Here is an 18781-nt window from a genome sequence, read left to right as displayed (position 1 = left end):
TAGCTGCATGGGTTTTATGGAAATTTCGGTAAATGTCTGCGTGAAGCTATGATTCTTGGTTGTATTGTTTAGAGGTTAAGTTCGACTACTGCATTATAAGTTAATGGCATTCTGGTTAAATACTGAGGGTTTCTGTTACCTGCATGCAACAGTCCATGGTTATTTGAGCATTATAAGTTAATGGCATTCTGGTTGAATACTGAGGGTTTTGTGTGCAGACTTCGTTAATCAATTTCGTCATTTTCACATTTTCTCATGGTACTGGCACAGGCTAGGTTTTCCATGAATATGGTCTAGACGAGAAGGAATTCGAATGCTCGGCTTCGTTGCAGGTACGGTGTTATTCTACTAATTTATTTTTGTCAATTTTTGTATTACTTGATTTTTTTCAATTTTTTAGGGTTTTAATTTTTGCATTGTGTAGGTTTATGGTCCAGTTACTCTAGGTTTATAGTCGAGTTACTCCGTGATCCCTGCCGGGGACTATATGCGATCGATCGATCGCTAGCCGTTGGTTGACCGACGTGATTTTTGATTATATGAACCATATAACCTAAGTCGAACCAAGGTTTTGGGGGTGGAAAGGTTTTGGGGTCTTATTGGGGGCTTCGCATCGTTCGAGGTGAAGGGCACGTGGTCCCGTGACTCCCAAGCGGATGTGTAACGCTGGTATGAATCGGACAGTATACAATTGATTTGGTAATAAATTCAGATTGATTTACAATTAACTTGGGTTACGACATGTGCTGTGGTGGTCTTATCGGCGGACAACTGTCCCTGCTCGAGATCCTGGAAAGTTACACGGCTTGGGTTTTACCCTGTTCGCGCCCTTTGGGTTATTATTGTTACTTGGTTGTTTAGCTCTACAATCTGTGCGATTTTTCGTTTGTATTTGTTGTCTTGTCTGCGGTGAAAACACAATGCGGTTCCTGCCTGCCGTGATACTGTGGGTTTCTGTTACCTGCATGGGTTTTATGGAAATTTCCGTAAATGTCGGTTTCGACCACCATGTGACTTCCTTATCATTTGGGCCGAGACGACCTGGGTGAAGCTATGGTTCTTGGTACAGATTGAGTGGCAGTCTTTTGTAGTTTGAACTGTTTTTGCACATGAAGATCTAAATAAATTGGGGTTTTTGAACTGTTTGAAATGTTAAAATATTGAAGATTGCAGTCTGTTTTGTAACTGCACGGTTTCCTATCTTAGGCGTGTATTCAAGGTTTTTCGCTCGTATAATTTATGTGTATGTTTACTTTAGTCCATAATGTTTCTTTAAGTTTGTAATTCTGTTATGGATGTATGAATATTCAACTCTGATATTACTCCTAGAATGGAAGGTTGCTTTGTTAACAACTCTGTTAAGTTCATTTAGTTAGTGTTAAGTTCATTTGCTTTGTTAAGAAGTGTTGAATTGAAGGTTTGCTATATTGGTACTAGATGTTGTTCGTTTGCTGTTGTTTATATATTGGATGAAATGTTTCGTTTGCGAAAATTATAAGCTTTTCCGTGATACTGAGGGTTTCTCTTACCTGCATGGGTTTTATGGAAGTTTCTGTAAATGTCAGTTTCGAGCACCATGTGACTTCCTTGTCATTTGGGCCGAGATGACCTAGGTGAAGCTGTGATTCTTGGTACAGGCTCTGTTGTGCATGAATATGGTCTAAAACGAGAAGGAATTTGAACGCTCGGCTTTGTTCCAGGTACGACGTTATTCGACTAATTGCTTTTTGTCAATTTTTCTATTAATTGCTTTTTGTGAATTTGTTAGGCTTTTAATTTTTGCATTGTGTAGGTTTATGGTTCAGTTACTCTAGATTTATAGTCGAGTTACTCTGTGATTGTTTTTAAAAATATAGATATTTAAGCTGTATTCGGTCATTTATATTTTTTCTCTCATTCAATTATATTGGAATTCAAATATGGAATTGTCATTGTTTATTCTGTGTTTACATTAATATTAATACTAATATTATCAATTGTTATAATCATAACAATAATATTATTTGAGATGATCCCAACAAGTAGAAGTTGGGTAATGCATGCAACTAGCTCCGTATAATGATGTATCAAGACATTTTGTCTATTTAAACCTTAGATTAAAATCTCATGTTAGCTAGTTATAACCAGATTGGTTCTGATATGATGTTCAACTACCTTATTCTGCTCACAGAGAAAAAATTATTTTATTATGAAAACAAAATTACATTTATTATATATGTTTCTGCATTTCACAGATATCCTTAAGCATAGGAAGTGATAAAAGTATTGCTAAGAACATATCTTGCTTCATAAAAGGTTTTCAAAAATGTCAATATGATAGCCCTATCATAGTCATTCTAACATATATCACAGCTTTGAAGCCAATTTTGTCTCATAAGAAATTAGCTCCTAGATATGTCCATAAACAGTCCCATAGAAAAATATAGATATAGAGATATGCTTAAGCATAGGAAGTGATAAAAGTATGGCTGAGAAGATATGTTGCTTCATAACCAGTTTTCAAAAATGTCAATATGACAGCCCTGTCATGGTCATTCTGACATACATCACAGGTTTTAAACTAGTTTTATCTCATAAAAAATTAGGTCCTAGATATGTTCATAAACAGTGCCATAAAAAAATATACATATAGATATTGACATTTAAACAATCCCATGATTACATGAAAAGTGTGTCAAGACATTCCATGAGCTCTCCTTCCACTCTCTCTTGAATGATCCAAGCTCATGCTACCAAGTGTAATCTTGCTTTTGACAGTCCATCAGTTTCCATGTTCCTGCCTTTGTAAACATGTTGAAACATAATGTGTTAAATACTCTGTTTAAGCAAGTTGAAACTCCTGAAATATAGGTTGAAATTTATAATTATCCAATGAATTTGTTCCATTCATCCAATTCACCACAATTTGTGAATCATCAAAGATCTGTAATTTTTGGGCATCTTTTTTCACATGCCACAATTGCCAACAGCCTTGGGACAATTTGCTTAGGCAGATTGTTGCTGTGTTTGCCAAAGCTGTCCTTTGAACATATTACATGTTCATCATTTATATGGATCATACCTGCAGCGTCCCATAATGATGGATCTTGTTGAGAAGCGTTATGGAAGTACGCTTATGCACTACTTGTATCTGGTTCTCAATGCCTTGTTTGGGTTCCTTGATCCTTGAATTCTGTTTAGATCCATATAGTATAACCATAGTCTGATACCGAATAGTAGGAAACTTTTTACCTTGGAATATGTTGGATTTGCAACCTAGCACAAATCAGAGACGATACTTTTTATATTTTGACATTTGAATTGGTGCACCACTTATGTAAAACTCATAAATAGCCTCATGGTTATTTTATTTCACAAATGCAATTGACAATGATGTTAACTTTCAGAAATATTCTTAAAGTTCTGTTGCATTTGTTCATTTCGTCTTTCCATTGCTTCCTTTTGTTAACTTCATTTTGTGTTTTGATTGTTCCCTTTTGTTAACTTGCACAAATATTCTTAGAATTATGCTCCATTTTTTCATTATGTCTTTGCATTGTTTCCATTTCCAATTTCTTTGTTATTTATAAATATGGCTTGTTGCTAGAAATTTGATATTTGTTTACCAAGATAATGCAATAGCCTATTTTTTTAATATACATACATTTTGTTCAAAACAATCATGTTCAATTTTTGCTAACTTCATTAATATTTTTTGAAAAGCTGTACAAGACAATTGCAAAAGCCAACTCTGGTAAGCAATTGCAAATGATGGAAGAAATAATAGATGTTGACAATTACAAATTCAGATTGCAATGCATTTTGCCCGAGAACATTGATATTGTATTGAAAAGAAATGGTCTTTTTAGACTAAATGCATTTTCATATACTATAGGAGATTGTCTATTTGACTCATTCGAAATGCTTCTACATTTTCGTTATACTTCAAATGAATTGCGAAATGGGTTAATAGACCACTTTCTTTTTTGCTTAAAGAACAATGACATTGAAGCAATACAGTCATATCAATATGAACTAGCACCTGAGTTCCTATACGAGTTACATGGTGTTAATGATATTGGTACATATCTTCATAAAATGTGTTATTCTGCATCTACAAATATAAAGGAGTCTGAACGAGGTTTATAGGGTGATACCGTTTGCATACGTTGGTTAGCTAAATGGCTAGATATATCAATTGCAGTTTGGTCATTGACAAGAAAAACAAGATATTTGCTCTTTAATCAACATGAAAATGCAATTCCATATTGCATTCTCTTTCACGATGCAAATCCTGTTAGTGGTCATTATGAACCATTGGTTTACCAAAAGTTTCCAATTTGCATTTGCAACCAGTGTAATATCTACCTATCACCTATTTGCAAAGATATTGAAAGAAATTGGATGCACATTGCAAATAATATGCTTTTAAATGGACTAACAATTGCAAAGCAAGTGACATCTAATTGTGGTGGCAGTCTCTTTAATGCAATTTGCTATTTAGTAGCAACAAAATTCAATGCAGAGTGTTTGCGACTTTACATTGTGCAATCTTTTTGCAATGCAGTTATGCATAAGAATCAAGAGGAATTGCATTGTTTAGAGAAATACCTAGTAGTTGATGCGATACACTATACAATGAATAGCAACTGGCAACAATATCTGATAAATATGGCAATGCCATATGAAAAAGGACAAGTGGAAGGCGGACCATTTTGTCTACAATGGATATCTGTCATATTCAAAGTCAATATCCAAGTATGGTCCTCTGTTACTAATAACTTTGTCAATTACAGTTCCGCTTATTCGAGATGCAATGATATTGTTAACATCTTGTCATTCATGACAAATACATCACATATTCACTACCATGCAATGATACAAGAATATGTTCACAATTATCAACAATTGTGCATGGAAGCAAATGATGTTTGTAATCAATTGCGTCATGAGCATGTACTAGAAAAAGAGCAATGTATATCTCAAGTACATTTTAGCAATAATACTGCATTTGAGATAGCATGTCATTTAGAGCAAATGCAACCAACTAAGGATTGTAGGCTGAATTATCACAAGCTAAAGCAATTCATACGTACAAGACGCAAATGCAATGACAAATGCAAAAAACCATTTTCTAATAAGAAGTCAAGAAAGAAAAATGCAATACAAATTTATATGGAAAAAGTCGAAGACACGCCTAGGAATACATGTGCAGTTTGCAACAAATTGCATTTTGCAAAAAATATTAGATTCTTCACTATAGATTTGCAAGAAAAGCATATGAATTTGACGTTGAAAAATAGGACCTTTAGCAATGAAAACATATGTGTTTCTTGCAAGAAAGCACTCGAGAATGGAAAGATACCACAATTTGCAGCACCTGAACAAATAAGACGTAACATTTCATTGCCAACTGTAAATACACTTTCAGACCTAGAAGAAAGACTTGTGTCATTGAGAATTGCATTTGCACAAATCAGACAATGGGGACATAGACGGTCACAAATTGGCTTAACATGATCGATTATCAATGTACCAGTTCATATGGACATTGTGCAAAAAGCATTGCCACAATATCTAAATGATACACTGACAATTGCAGTTGCATTGAAAAGACGATTGCAATACAAAAATGCATACCAAACAGGTAAAGTGCGTCCGATTATTGTCATGAAGGCATTGAACGAACTATGTTCTAGAAGTCTTTATAAAGATAGCAACATTGTATAAATGAGAATTGGGCCCATATTTTACAAGAGAATAATGAATACATTGTACAAAATTCAAATAGTGACAATGAAAGTGATACAGATAGTGATGCAAATAATGAAACACCTACTGAAACATTGGTGCATGGATTAATAGAATCACAACGCATCTACGATCTGCAAGAAAAGATTATTGAATTGGCACCTGGTGAAGGACAATGACCATTAGGCATCTTCAAGGACAAGTATGCAGAAGAAATGAACTTTCCAACATTATTTTATGGCAATGCACATGATCATTACATCACAAATAGGTTTAGTTACCAAAAAATTGTACAATGGGAATTGTTACAAGCAAGTGGTGACTTCCAATATCATACAACAAATTTGTTTTTCAAGACAATGCGAATAATAATTGATAAAGTGCTTTCTTGCATATGGGTGCGAATAAGAAAAGGACAACTAAAAGGCAGGAAAATATTAGAAAAAGATGTCAAGTATCAAGCAAATTTGGAAAGTTATTGAAGTCTGACATTGGATACATAGATTTCAAAAACATTCGCATATCTTCTCACCATTTGGAACAAATTAGGAAAAACATATTTGCAATGATACGACAACTGGGGCCTCCAACTTTCTTTGTGACATTCACAAGTGCAAAACATCGATGGAAACCATTGGTAGATACACTTGTCACATTGTTTAGAAATAAAGCAAATAAAAATGCTATTGATATATTAGAAGATGATGACATTGACTACCTTATAAGAAAATATCCAGTCACATGTAGCCAATACTATAGACATAGAATTAATGCTATAAAGCGATTGATATCTCAAGATACTACATTCTTTGGAAAAATATTTGATTACTATTTCGTAACAGAATTCCAAAATAGAGGAACTGAACATGAACATGGACTGTTATGGATAGAGAATGCTCCAATATATGGAAAAGAAAGAAACTCAGAAATTGAGAAGTTTCTTGACAATTACATCACTTGTAATATAGATCATTTGGAGCCAGATGTTGCTAAATTGCATAAACATCACCATACAAAAAGTTGTAAGAAGCGAAAAAATTCAAATTGCATATACAACTTCCCCATGCCACAATGAAATCAACAATGATCATTCAACCAACCAATGCAGAAAATAAAAAAATCGTAGAGAAATCAGTATCGTTTTTTGCATTCTTGGAGCAAACAAACTACAATGATTCAACAACACATGACAATTTCCTCCTAGAAATAGGCCTACTACAAAATGAGCACATAGAACTATTACAACATACAGTAAAGCAACCAACAATTTTCCTGAAACGAAAACCTTCTCACATTTGGAATAACAGTTTTGCAAACGGTATCCCTGCTTTATGGAATGCAAATACAGATGCACAATTTATGCTAAATGCATATGCTACAGCATCATATTGTAGTTCATATGTGACCAAAATTGACAAGTCTATGAGAAATGCATTTAGAAGAATATGCAGAGAGCATCAAAAAGATGAAATTGATGCTATGCAAATGATTCGTAAACTTGGAAATACATTACTCAATCTACAGCAAATGTCAGCTCAACAAGCAGTGCATATAACACTTTCATTTCCATTGAGTTCTAGTTCCAGGGAATGTATATTTGTAAACACGTCTCCAGTTGATGAATGCACGTTTATGCTTAAACCGCCTATTCTTTTGAAACAAGAACCTGATGATTAAGAAGATGTTATGTGCCATTCCATTGTTGACTACTACATTGGACGACCAAGTTCCATTAGCAAAATCTGCCTTGCAAAATTTGTATCAAATTACAAGAAAAATGGCAAACCCATATCTAAAAGGAAAAAACCAAATGTTATACGATTTGTCAAATATAACAAACACAATGATATTGAAAACTTTTGTCGAGAGAAATTATTGTTATATATGCCATTTGAAAATTGTGAAGATACATTGAAACAAGAATTGCCTACATGGCTCTCTGCATATACATTACATGAAAAAACAATTCAAGTTAATGAAGCCAAATTTACATATAACATCAATCCAACATGGGGTGATTTAGAGACTGCAGCAAATGAGCAAATTAGTTCTTTGAATACTAATGAAATGAATATGAAAAACCAAGAGAACAATTCCCATTATGAGGAATATGATTTGCAATCGGACTTGCAATTTCCAAAACAATTTGAAATGAAGAAAAAAATCAATCTTGGATTTCAAATTACTGCCCATCCATTTTTAATGGAGAACAATGAATATTACAAACTTAGAAGAATCTTGAACAAAGAACAACAAGCAATTGTAAAAGACATTGCAATTAAAAAAAAAAAACCCCAAGGAACCAATTTACCTTTTTATTACAGGTGGAGCAGGTGTAGGTAAAACGCTCACAGCAAAAGCGATTTTCCTGTGAAAACACAACTGATCCTATGAAACCAAAAGGTCTAATATTAGCATACACAGGAAAAGTTGCATATAATGCAGGTGGAACAACAATCCATTCTGCATTGCTAATGCCTTTTAACAAGTCTCAACTGTTCTCACTGAGCAAAGAAGTATTCGACAACTTATCAAAGCTATATCAAGAATTGCAAGTAGATTTCATAGATGAGATCTCGATGATTGGAAGTCGGTTCTTATATTCTATTGACAATAGACTCAGAAACATAAAACATATTAGATATCATTTTGGGATTCAATTGCGTTAAGTAAGATCATTCATGTATGACCATTTCCATGAGAGGTAGTCGTAACTGACTAATTTCTCATGACTTTTGAATAGTTCACTTAGCACTCATTGCATCGGGTGATGCTCACAGGGGTGAAGAAGTGGGATTGAAACTAGTGAAATGTGGAGAACGAATCACATAGCATCAATCATCACTTCCGGGGCTTGCACCCGGTAACCAGGACTTCCCAGGAGGTCACCCATCCCAGAACTCCTCTGGCTCAAGCGCGCTTAACTGTGGAGTTTTTTCCCCACAATCAAGCCCACTTAGCTTGCTGCCCCATTTGCAAAACCTTAGCAAGTATTGTGCCTCATGAACCATTCAAGTAGAGATCCCTTGACTCTTTTTGAATTTAAGTATGGGGGTTTTACGCAGTGCATTATATTAGATATCATTTTGGGATTCAACTGCGTTAAGTAAGATCATTCACGTATGACCATTTCCATGAGAGGTAGTCGTAACTGACTAATTTCTCGTGATTTTTGAACTATTCAAAAATCACGAGAAATTAGTCAGTTACGACTACCTCTCATGGAAATGGTCATACGTGAATGATCTTACTTAACGCAGTTGAATCCCAAAATGATATCTAATATAATGCACTGCGTAAAACCCCCATACTTAAATTCAAAAAGAGTCAAGGGATCTCTACTTGAATGGTTCATGAGGCACAATACTTGCTAAGGTTTTGCAAATGGGGCAGCAAGCTAAGTGGGCTTGATTGTGGGGAAAAAACTCCACAGTTAAGCGCGCTTGAGCCAGAGGAGTTCTGGGATGGGTGACCTCCTGGGAAGTCCTGGTTACCGGGTGCAAGCCCCGGAAGTGATGATTGATGCTATGTGATTCGTTCTCCACATTTCACTAGTTTCAATCCCACTTCTTCACCCCTATGAGCATCACCCGATGCAATGAGTGCTAAGTGAACTATTCAAAAATCATGAGAAATTAGTCAGTTACGACTACCTCTCATGGAAATGGTCATACGTGAATGATCTTACTTAACGCAGTTGAATCCCAAAATGATATCTAATATAATGCACTGCGTAAAACCCCCATACTTAAATTCAAAAAGAGTCAAGGGATCTCTACTTGAATGGTTCATGAGGCACAATACTTGCTAAGGTTTTGCAAATGGGGTAGCAAGCTAAGTGGGCTTGATTGTGGGGAAAAAACTCCACAGTTAAGTGCGCTTGAGCCAGAGGAGTTCTGGGATGGGTGACCTCCTGGGAAGTCCTGGTTACCGGGTGCAAGCCCCGGAAGTGATGATTGATGCTAGGTGATTCGTTCTCCACATTTCACTAGTTTCAATCCCACTTCTTCACCCCTGTGAGCATCACCCGATGCAATGAGTGCTAAGTGAACTATTCAAAAATCATGAGAAATTAGTCAGTTACGACTACCTCTCATGGAAATGGTCATACGTGAATGATCTTACTTAACGCAGTTGAATCCCAAAATGATATCTAATATAATGCACTGCGTAAAACCCCCATACTTAACATAAAACATGTCCAAACAAAATACTTTGGGAACATTGACATCATATTTTGTGGTGATTTCTATCAAGCACAACCTATTCAAGACTCTCTTATTTTTGAACAACCAACAATCAACAATCAAACAATAACACATGATTTCTGGAAGGATAATGTCAAGTGCTTCGAATTGCATATGATGATGCGACAAACAAATAAGAGATTCATATCAGTGTTAAATAGAATGCGAACAAATTGTCAAACATCTAACGATATAACATACATGAATACAAGTTGCATGCGCCCTGTACCAAATGATCCAACATTTCCCTATTTATTTTACAAAAACAAATATGTTGCAATGCATAACAAGAAAATGTTGATGCTAATGCCTGCCAAAGAAATTTTGATTAATGCAATTGACGAAAATGAGGAGAATAACGACAATTTCCCAGCTCATCAACATATGGCTATTTTGCCTCCGCACCTTTTGATAAAGTTGAACATGTTAGTTGAAATGTATGCTTGCAATTATGATGCACCAGATGGGCTAGTGAATGGTGCAGATGGAATATTTAAAGCATATACCCATACAAATAAGGTCGATGTTCTATGGATTAAGTTCCATGACCCTAATATTGGTCATCGACAATCTACAAAACTAGGTCATTTGTACACTTCATAGATAGCACATGATTGGACACCAATATTGCGAATATCAAAACCAATGCCTATGACATCAAAGATGGCGCCATTGAAAATACGAAAACAATTTCCAATTCAACTTGCATGTGCACGCACAATACATAGATCACAAGGCTTAACCTTGGATAGGCTTGCATTCGACCCTACTGGAGTACAAGTGCATGGCCTAGTATACACAACACTATCACGTGTCAGAAACATAGAATCATTGTATTTGCTTAATCCTCTTAAACATAGTAACTTCAAGGTCAAGCAAAAAGTAAATTCTGAAATGCAACGTTTGAAAACCACTGCAAAATGGCAACTAGAATATGATTGTTCATCAATACAATCATTGCGATCCATCTTTATTCTTTCATTGAACACTCGCAATCTTCATGCGCATCTTACTGACATATGCAATGACTATGACACAATGCAATCTGATATCTTGTGCTTACAAGAAACACATATGTTGCTGTCTATGCAAAATGAATACTTCAAAAATTTCAATTGCATCTCAAGTTGCATTAAGCATGGAGTAATGATATTGATAAAGAAAAATATCATTATCCTTGAACATACCCATTTGTAAGACTGCTTTGTAGAAGCATTGCTTGCAAAAATAAAAGTTCACACATTACAAATTGCAATACTCAATATATATGCATCGCCACATGCAAACCTAAACAATATCCTTCATGCCATTGCAAAAGCTTTATACCACTTAGATCTAAACAATATCATAGTTATATTAGGGGACTTCAATATTGATATGGTGCATTGCAATCAAAAAACAAAGCAACTAGAAACCTACATGCAAAACTACAATCTTCATTTCCTAGTTGACAAAACTAATAGCATGCACAAATCATTGATTGACCATGTTTGGGCAAATCTAGGTAATATAAAGTATAGAATTTTCGTATTGGATGCATATTGGTCTGACCATGATACAATATCTCTTGTCCTTGACCTATGATATACACATGAAACAGTTTACAAAATTCCAAATTTTGACATTTTTGCAATACCTCATTGGTTTTACCATACCTATTTTACTAAAGCATACTACAATATCCTTTTTGTGCTAAACGAAGTGATAATAGCATACATACTATGCATTCTATTCTACATTTACATATATGGCATTCTGTATTGATCAATGCAACTCATGCCAAAGACAGCCTTTTCAATTAACCAACACAACTATCCTACCATAAATTTGCAGATATGACCTCATCTATTTATGCATGCAGATTCTGCTAGTAAAACCCTTTTCAATTGAACAGAACGACCAAGAAAAAAGAACAACAACATGCAACATAAACAAACAGAGTATATTCTTTTTGCCTTTCCTTTTCTATGGATCTTGTCTTCTTGTTCAAGTTTTACTTTTATATGTTCTTTTGACTTGTACTAAATATGTCTTACTATTCTATAACATAGCATAAATCTTGAAAAAGGAAATGAAACAATTGAAGAAATAGAATGCATAAGCCAATTAGAAAGCGCAAACCAACCACTTGTTTTGCAAAGGTATGTCTATGAGAACTACACAAAAATGGTAATTTGTATTTAGAATATTAATGTCTACTATATATGCATTCTATTTTTATTTTTACATATGTATGGTTCTATGGTTTTAATGTTCTTGTTCACTTTTTACTTCTAATTTGCACTAAATATATGTTACTATTCTATAACATAGCCTAAATCTTCAGAGACGAAAAGAAACAATTGAAGAAATAGAATCCATAACGCAATTAGAAAGGGCAAGCCAACCACTTGTTTTGCAAAGGTATGTCTATGACAACTATACAAATATGCTAATTTGTATTTAGAATAATAATGTTCAGCAAGGTATGTCTATGACAACTATACAAATATGCCAATTTGTATTTAGAATATTAATGTTTACTATATATGCATTCTATCTTTACATATGTATGGTTCTATGTTTTTAATGTTCCTTGTTAACTGTTTACTTCTATATGCTCTTTGAAATTGAACTAAATATATGGTCCTATTCTATAACATAGCATAAATCCTGAAAAAGGAAAACAAACAACTGAAGAAATAGACCACATAACTCAATTAGGAAAGGCAAACGAACCACTTGCTTTGAAAAGGTATGTATGCCAACTATACAAATATGCTATTTTCTATTTAAAATATTAATTTTTACTATATATATCTTCTCTTTTTACATATCTATATTTAAATGTATATATATCATATTAGTGTTTACTATATATATCTTCTCTTTTTACATATCTATATTTAAATGTATATAAATTAGAAAATCTTGGACGAGTGAAGAAAGCACTAGTAGTAAGTCCCCCCAAACAATGCAGCAAGAATACATGTACATGTTACATATCACAATTTCTTTATTGATTGCTTATCACAAAATACATGTGATAATATCCACATCATATTGAACCATGCGTTTGCCTGTGTTAGTCCAACTGAAACAATCGCAGCCAAACTTCATTCAACAAATGTGCAAAATGATACATCAAAAAGGTATGCATATGAAACACAACACTCTAATCTATTTCTAGTTATTCAGTCTTTAGGAGAAACATAGTATTCTACAAATGTTTATAGCAATTTCTAACTAAGCAATTTTAATACGAAAAAACAGATACTGCCAATTAAAGTATCAATTGAAGATCTCAATAGTCGTAAAATTGGGCAGCTATTTGTTGGAGACATAATGGTTGTCTATAGTGCATTCCTTGATAAAGCAAACAAATCACGTCAAGTATTGCGAGCTGATTTGAAAGATGCTCAAGGAATGATGACTGTAACGTTGAGTGTGCCTGCACATTTGGTAGAGCGACATGAACAGAAAATTTTGCAAGGCAGCAACATCTCAATTACAAATTTCAGGATATTGCCTAAAAGTGTTTATGATCGCGGTGACTGTGACAAAATAATATTGCTTAATGAATCAAGTATCATAGAAACTGTACCTGAAGTTTGCAAAGAATATTGCTTCATTCCCAATACGACCATTAGGCAATTTGCAAACAAAAAAGAAATGTACCCAATTGGCACAATCGCTGCTGCCGTTACACTTGCCAGACGAGTTGGATTGCATTACATACTCCATATCAAAGACGGAGATTCTGAAAATGACAATGAAACTGTATGTATTCAGATGTTACTTATTCCTAATTTTCAGTAGATAACATGCATCACTTCAATACATAGTTGTTGTAATTTGTCCATAGTTTTTGTAATTTGTCTTTTGCAATTGCAATTTTTCAATGCATACGAACAATGTAGTTGCATATTACTTTTTGTATTTTTCAATACATAGCAATTTCTGTTCTGTAGTTGCAACTCTTTGACACATATGAACAATTTTTCCTTTCAATGGAAAAACAATTGCAAAAAGGACACTTTCCGCTCATTCTTTTCAAAAATTTAACAAAAAAGGTAAACACAACAGAAACAATATTCAGAGCATCGAAGTCAACGTTCATGACTAAACTTAACACAAATGCACTCAACAATCTCACAAAACTAACTACATCTACCTATGCTGTAAGTATAACAATAATAATGTTTTTGCTGCATTTGCATTTGGCATGTAATAATCTAAATTAACGTTTGGTTGTTTTATAAACAGGTCGAAGGTATTCTGACCGCAACAAATCCATATTCAACTCCTTTCGAACCTGTTTGTGCAATTTGTAACTGCCCAGTGAATTCATCCATAACAATAGCCAATGCAACAATTTTCTGTTCACAATGCAATGATAATTGCCCTTTCCTCTACAAGCATTGTATAAATGCTGTAATAGAATCCATTACAAATAACTTTGTCCAGTGCATTATCAGGGAGCCCTTATTACATGACTTACTTCCTGATTTAAAATCAATGTCATATGAGACATATTTGCAACAAAAAGCTACCATTGTTTACATCTTACGTGACTTCAAAATTCAGAGCAAGTTCACACTCAATGAAGATAGTGAGCTATTACATGTCAACTAACAAATGGAAGGTACATCAACATATTCCTTAACATGTTTTCTCTCAAATATGTCCTCTCTTCAATTTACACTGTTATCATTTTGTTCTAACTAACCATTTGTTATACAGATTACAAAATCCAGGAGCATGGCAGCCTTCACATCCATAACAAATGCAAAAGTAATATGAATATGTTTCTTCATATTATGCTCTCACGATAATACAAGTATTTGACTTGCAATTTTGACTCATTTACAAAGAATATGTAACGCAACAGTTGATGAAAAAAGGCTAGAAAGTCTTTATGCATCTGTGTTTGTACTGTTTCTGTTTCTGTTCTGTATCTCAAATGGAACGCATTCTGGATCATGCTTCAAGCTTGACAACCAGAGATTGTCTTGGCAGCTTGTTGTGGCCAGCAACAACCCCCCTCGTTCAATCTAGTATCAGCCACGATACTGAATGAATGTGAACCCTTAGTTAATTTTTAGGAAAAGCAAGGATTTCTTTTTGAAGTTACAACCATATGCTCAGAAAAGGTTTCTTGAATGTCCTAAGCCTAAGCCTGTGTTCATGAAAGCAAATCTTTAAGGTCGCACCACATAAGGATAAGAAACGCCTTCGTTTCCCTTCTAAAGACCAATATGCACGCCGCCCCAGTGTCAATAACAACATCGCATCGCAACATACTAGCATCCATAAAGAAAAGCTTACAAATCCGCCGATATGCGATATTGCGATCGCGCGATCGCATATCGCAGAAATAAGGCAGGCGAAGTTTGGCAAACATTGAATTATTGCGATCTGCGATATTGCGATCACTACGATTTGCGATTGCGTGACATGCAAGGGTACGTTAGCAAATCATAAAGCACCTTAGTACGAATCCTTCGGGCACGTCACCCAAAGAAAAGCCACTTACTATAACCTGACTTGAAATTATGCGCTTTTAATGATAGTAATAAATTAGTTGTCAGTTATTAAGTGGAATAAAGACGCGTGCCTTGATGCGGATTTTCTTCACATAAGGTGGCATATCTGATTATCTCTTGCATGTAAAACTCTCCCATCACCTTTCTGATCAGTCTTTCCATTTCACTCGTAACCTGCAGGAGCAAAGTGCGAAGGCAAATTAGACAGAAGCGCAAGGCGAAATGGGAAAGAAAAACAAAGCTCAAGGCTCCGAAACAAGAGAAAAAACCAAGGAGATGGCGCCCCTGTACATAGATACAGCCTGCAACAGAGATGCAGGTATCTCAACATGGGAAGGAATGTATAGGCTGTTAGAAGAAGAGAACCCTAGAATAATGAAGGTAACTGCTGATGTCGGGGGTGCATCACGTCCTTCGGAGGCATCCCTGGAAGACCTAGCGTGTTCTTTCCTCCATAGAATAGCGGCAAGGCCGAAGATCCTACCATATACAGACATGATCAAGTGGATTCTAGATGATGCGGAATTGGCAAATAGGCAATTCAAAGTCCAGGGACATGGGCTCGTGGGATCATTTGCTGCTCAAGACCTGAAGCTCATGTATCATCTTCCTGAACCACAAGCGACCTATAATGAACAGTTTGTTAGGAAGTTCACAGTAGAAAATCCAGATCTATCAGACACCACTAAAGAATGATCAAGAAGAGATGAGCCATTGAAAAAGGATAAAAATGGTATGTACAACACTGGTTCCCTTACCTCTCCATATTGTTTTGCTACAGCCATGCTCTGTAGATTATTTGGTATGCCCGATATCAATAAGTTTTCATCTGAATGGCTACCATTAGTTGACGCCGCGACTAACTCCGAGATAGTAGATTGGGCCAAAATCCTTTCTGATACTCTATACACGGCGGTTGTCAAATACCATTCTAAGAGATCCTTCTCCCAAAGGGTCTATCCTCCTTTCTATTTGTCTGCCTATATAATGGACTCTGTTTGTCTTGTATCAAATTTTCCTACCATGGGTTGGAAATGGACTACCCAAGACCCATTGCCCATCCATGTTTATCATAAAGTCTTATGGGATTCCCAGTTTGCCCCTCATTTTTACCAGATTTGCCATGGCCTCATATTGCCCATACATAGAATAATATATGATAAGGATCCCCCAAGGTGCTCTCCCGAGGCCCAAATTGACATCATCCCCATCGCGAGATGGTTTGGGGAAGAATGGTTTACCTACATTTGAGTTTTTGGAAGCACTGTACCTCCACATGTCCTACCCTTGTATGTCCCTGATAAACTGTTGGCCCAGGAAATCACTTATCAAACTTGTTCTGAAGGCGGCTTAACCAAGGAACTAAAGGACAAAAAGAAGGCCATTTGGCCTCAATTTCCCGTCACTTGTGGGGCCTTCTCTTTGTTCGATGTGGGACACGCTTTTGACGAGGTGGAGAATGTGACGTGTCTTCAATTATTTAAGTTCTCATCAAGACCATTCGACCCAAATAAAGTGGCCCAGGAATTTACAATCAACGTCAAGATAAGAGTGTTCTCTAGGATGAAAGATCTGTTTGATGATCTCTTTCATAGTAAAAGCTCGCTCAAAGAGATTTTACAAGAAGCTCAGTCGAGGTTGTCTCCAGACGACCTCCGGAAATTCACGTTATATAGAGAGAGAAGGCTGGCTAGTATTCCACTAGAAAGGCTGCGAGTAGCTACTAGAGAACCGACTCCGAGCATCAGCCTCGGTGAAAAGTCCAGCACCTCCAGATCTAAGTCCAGCGCCGCAAGAGAAATATCTGAACATCCTGAAGAGTCTGTGCACGACAAAGAGAAGAACGAAGAAACAACCAAAGACATAGCTCAGTCAAGTACGATGGCTCAGCAGCAAGTTATCGCCTCACCACCAAGAAACGTTCCCCCTCCTGTCGTCGAAACACCTCTTGTCACAACAGAGTTAGATAAAGAGTGGGAAACCTTCAATGAATTAATTAATCTTGAAGGGAAAGTCCCGAAGACACCTGTAGGCAATACACAGGTGGTGCAAGAGGTCGTCTCGACCATAGTCAGTAGCGCCGTAGAAGCAGAACACCTTCCTATCGCTCCATCCTCAAAACTTCTACTCAACGTAGAAGAAATTCCTCCACTGGACGTATTCTACAGTCCCCAGCACAAAACAATTGTAAGGAGACAAAGAAAGAAGAGAAAGCTTGAGAATGCACTGTCTCAAGATGCTAAACATCTAGACGTCTTGTGGAAAGACCCAAATAATAATCCAACCGAGAATCTCACGAAGCTGTCTCAGATTGCAGGAGCATATGCTTTTGCAACTATCGACAAGGCCTCTGAAGTTCAACAACTCCTAAAAGAACATGAAAATCAAATACAACTGCTACAACAACAGTTGCAACAAGCCAGCGCAAACACTGAAGCTTCCAGACAGCTCGAAAAGCTACAGGAAGACTTTCGCCAGATGCAGGTAAGCTATCAAAGAAGTCTTGAAGAAAAAGAAAAGCAACTACAGACGGTGCAAGAAATGCATAAAGATGAACCTAAGCTGGCAGAGTTTCTTTCAGAGTCCATCGGCTTGAACGAGCAACTATCACAGCAACAGGAAGATATGGTACGTAGAATATCACAGTGGAGACACTTTTGTGAACTAAGCGACAGGATCATCAGCCAGGTGGTGGAATTGCGGAACGACTATGATCAAAACAACAAAAGAGTAACAGAATATTTGACTTGGCAAGATGATGAAAAAGGGAAAAAAGCAGGGCCACCCAAGATTAATGAAAATCACAAGGAGCTGCTCTTTAATAAATGGGACGAACAAATCACACAAGCGGAGCAAGCAGCAGAGACAGCGGCGACACAAGCGAGCATCCTTATCGACTGTGTAAATGAAAATTTACACAGAGCCAATTTGATTTCAGAGACCACCCCGGGATACATACCGAGCAAGTTGCAACTGGAGACAAAATGGAAGCAGAAAGTGCAGGCAAACGGGAAAACAATCCAGGCATTGGCTAGACTAAATTGGGAAAGTTACTGGACATACTTAGTTAAACCGCACAGCCAATGCATGACAGTAAGATGCATCATGAATGCAGTCGAGAAGGTAGCGCCGGCTCTTATGGACGTCGTTTTGGCAGCCCAGCTAAGCACAAAAATCAGCCAGCCTACTCTTCTCAAGCCTATGCTTGACAGCTGCAACTTCAAAGACCAAGTTCACAAGTAATTTCATTTAGAATGTTGTTTTTTCCTTTTTAACTAA

Source organism: Pinus tabuliformis, chromosome 9, assembly GCF_031772625.1.
Source record: "Pinus tabuliformis cultivar Carrire ecotype Pingquan chromosome 9, CPIR1, whole genome shotgun sequence".
NCBI lineage: Eukaryota > Viridiplantae > Streptophyta > Pinopsida > Pinales > Pinaceae > Pinus > Pinus tabuliformis.
This window is presented reverse-complemented; position numbering follows the sequence as displayed.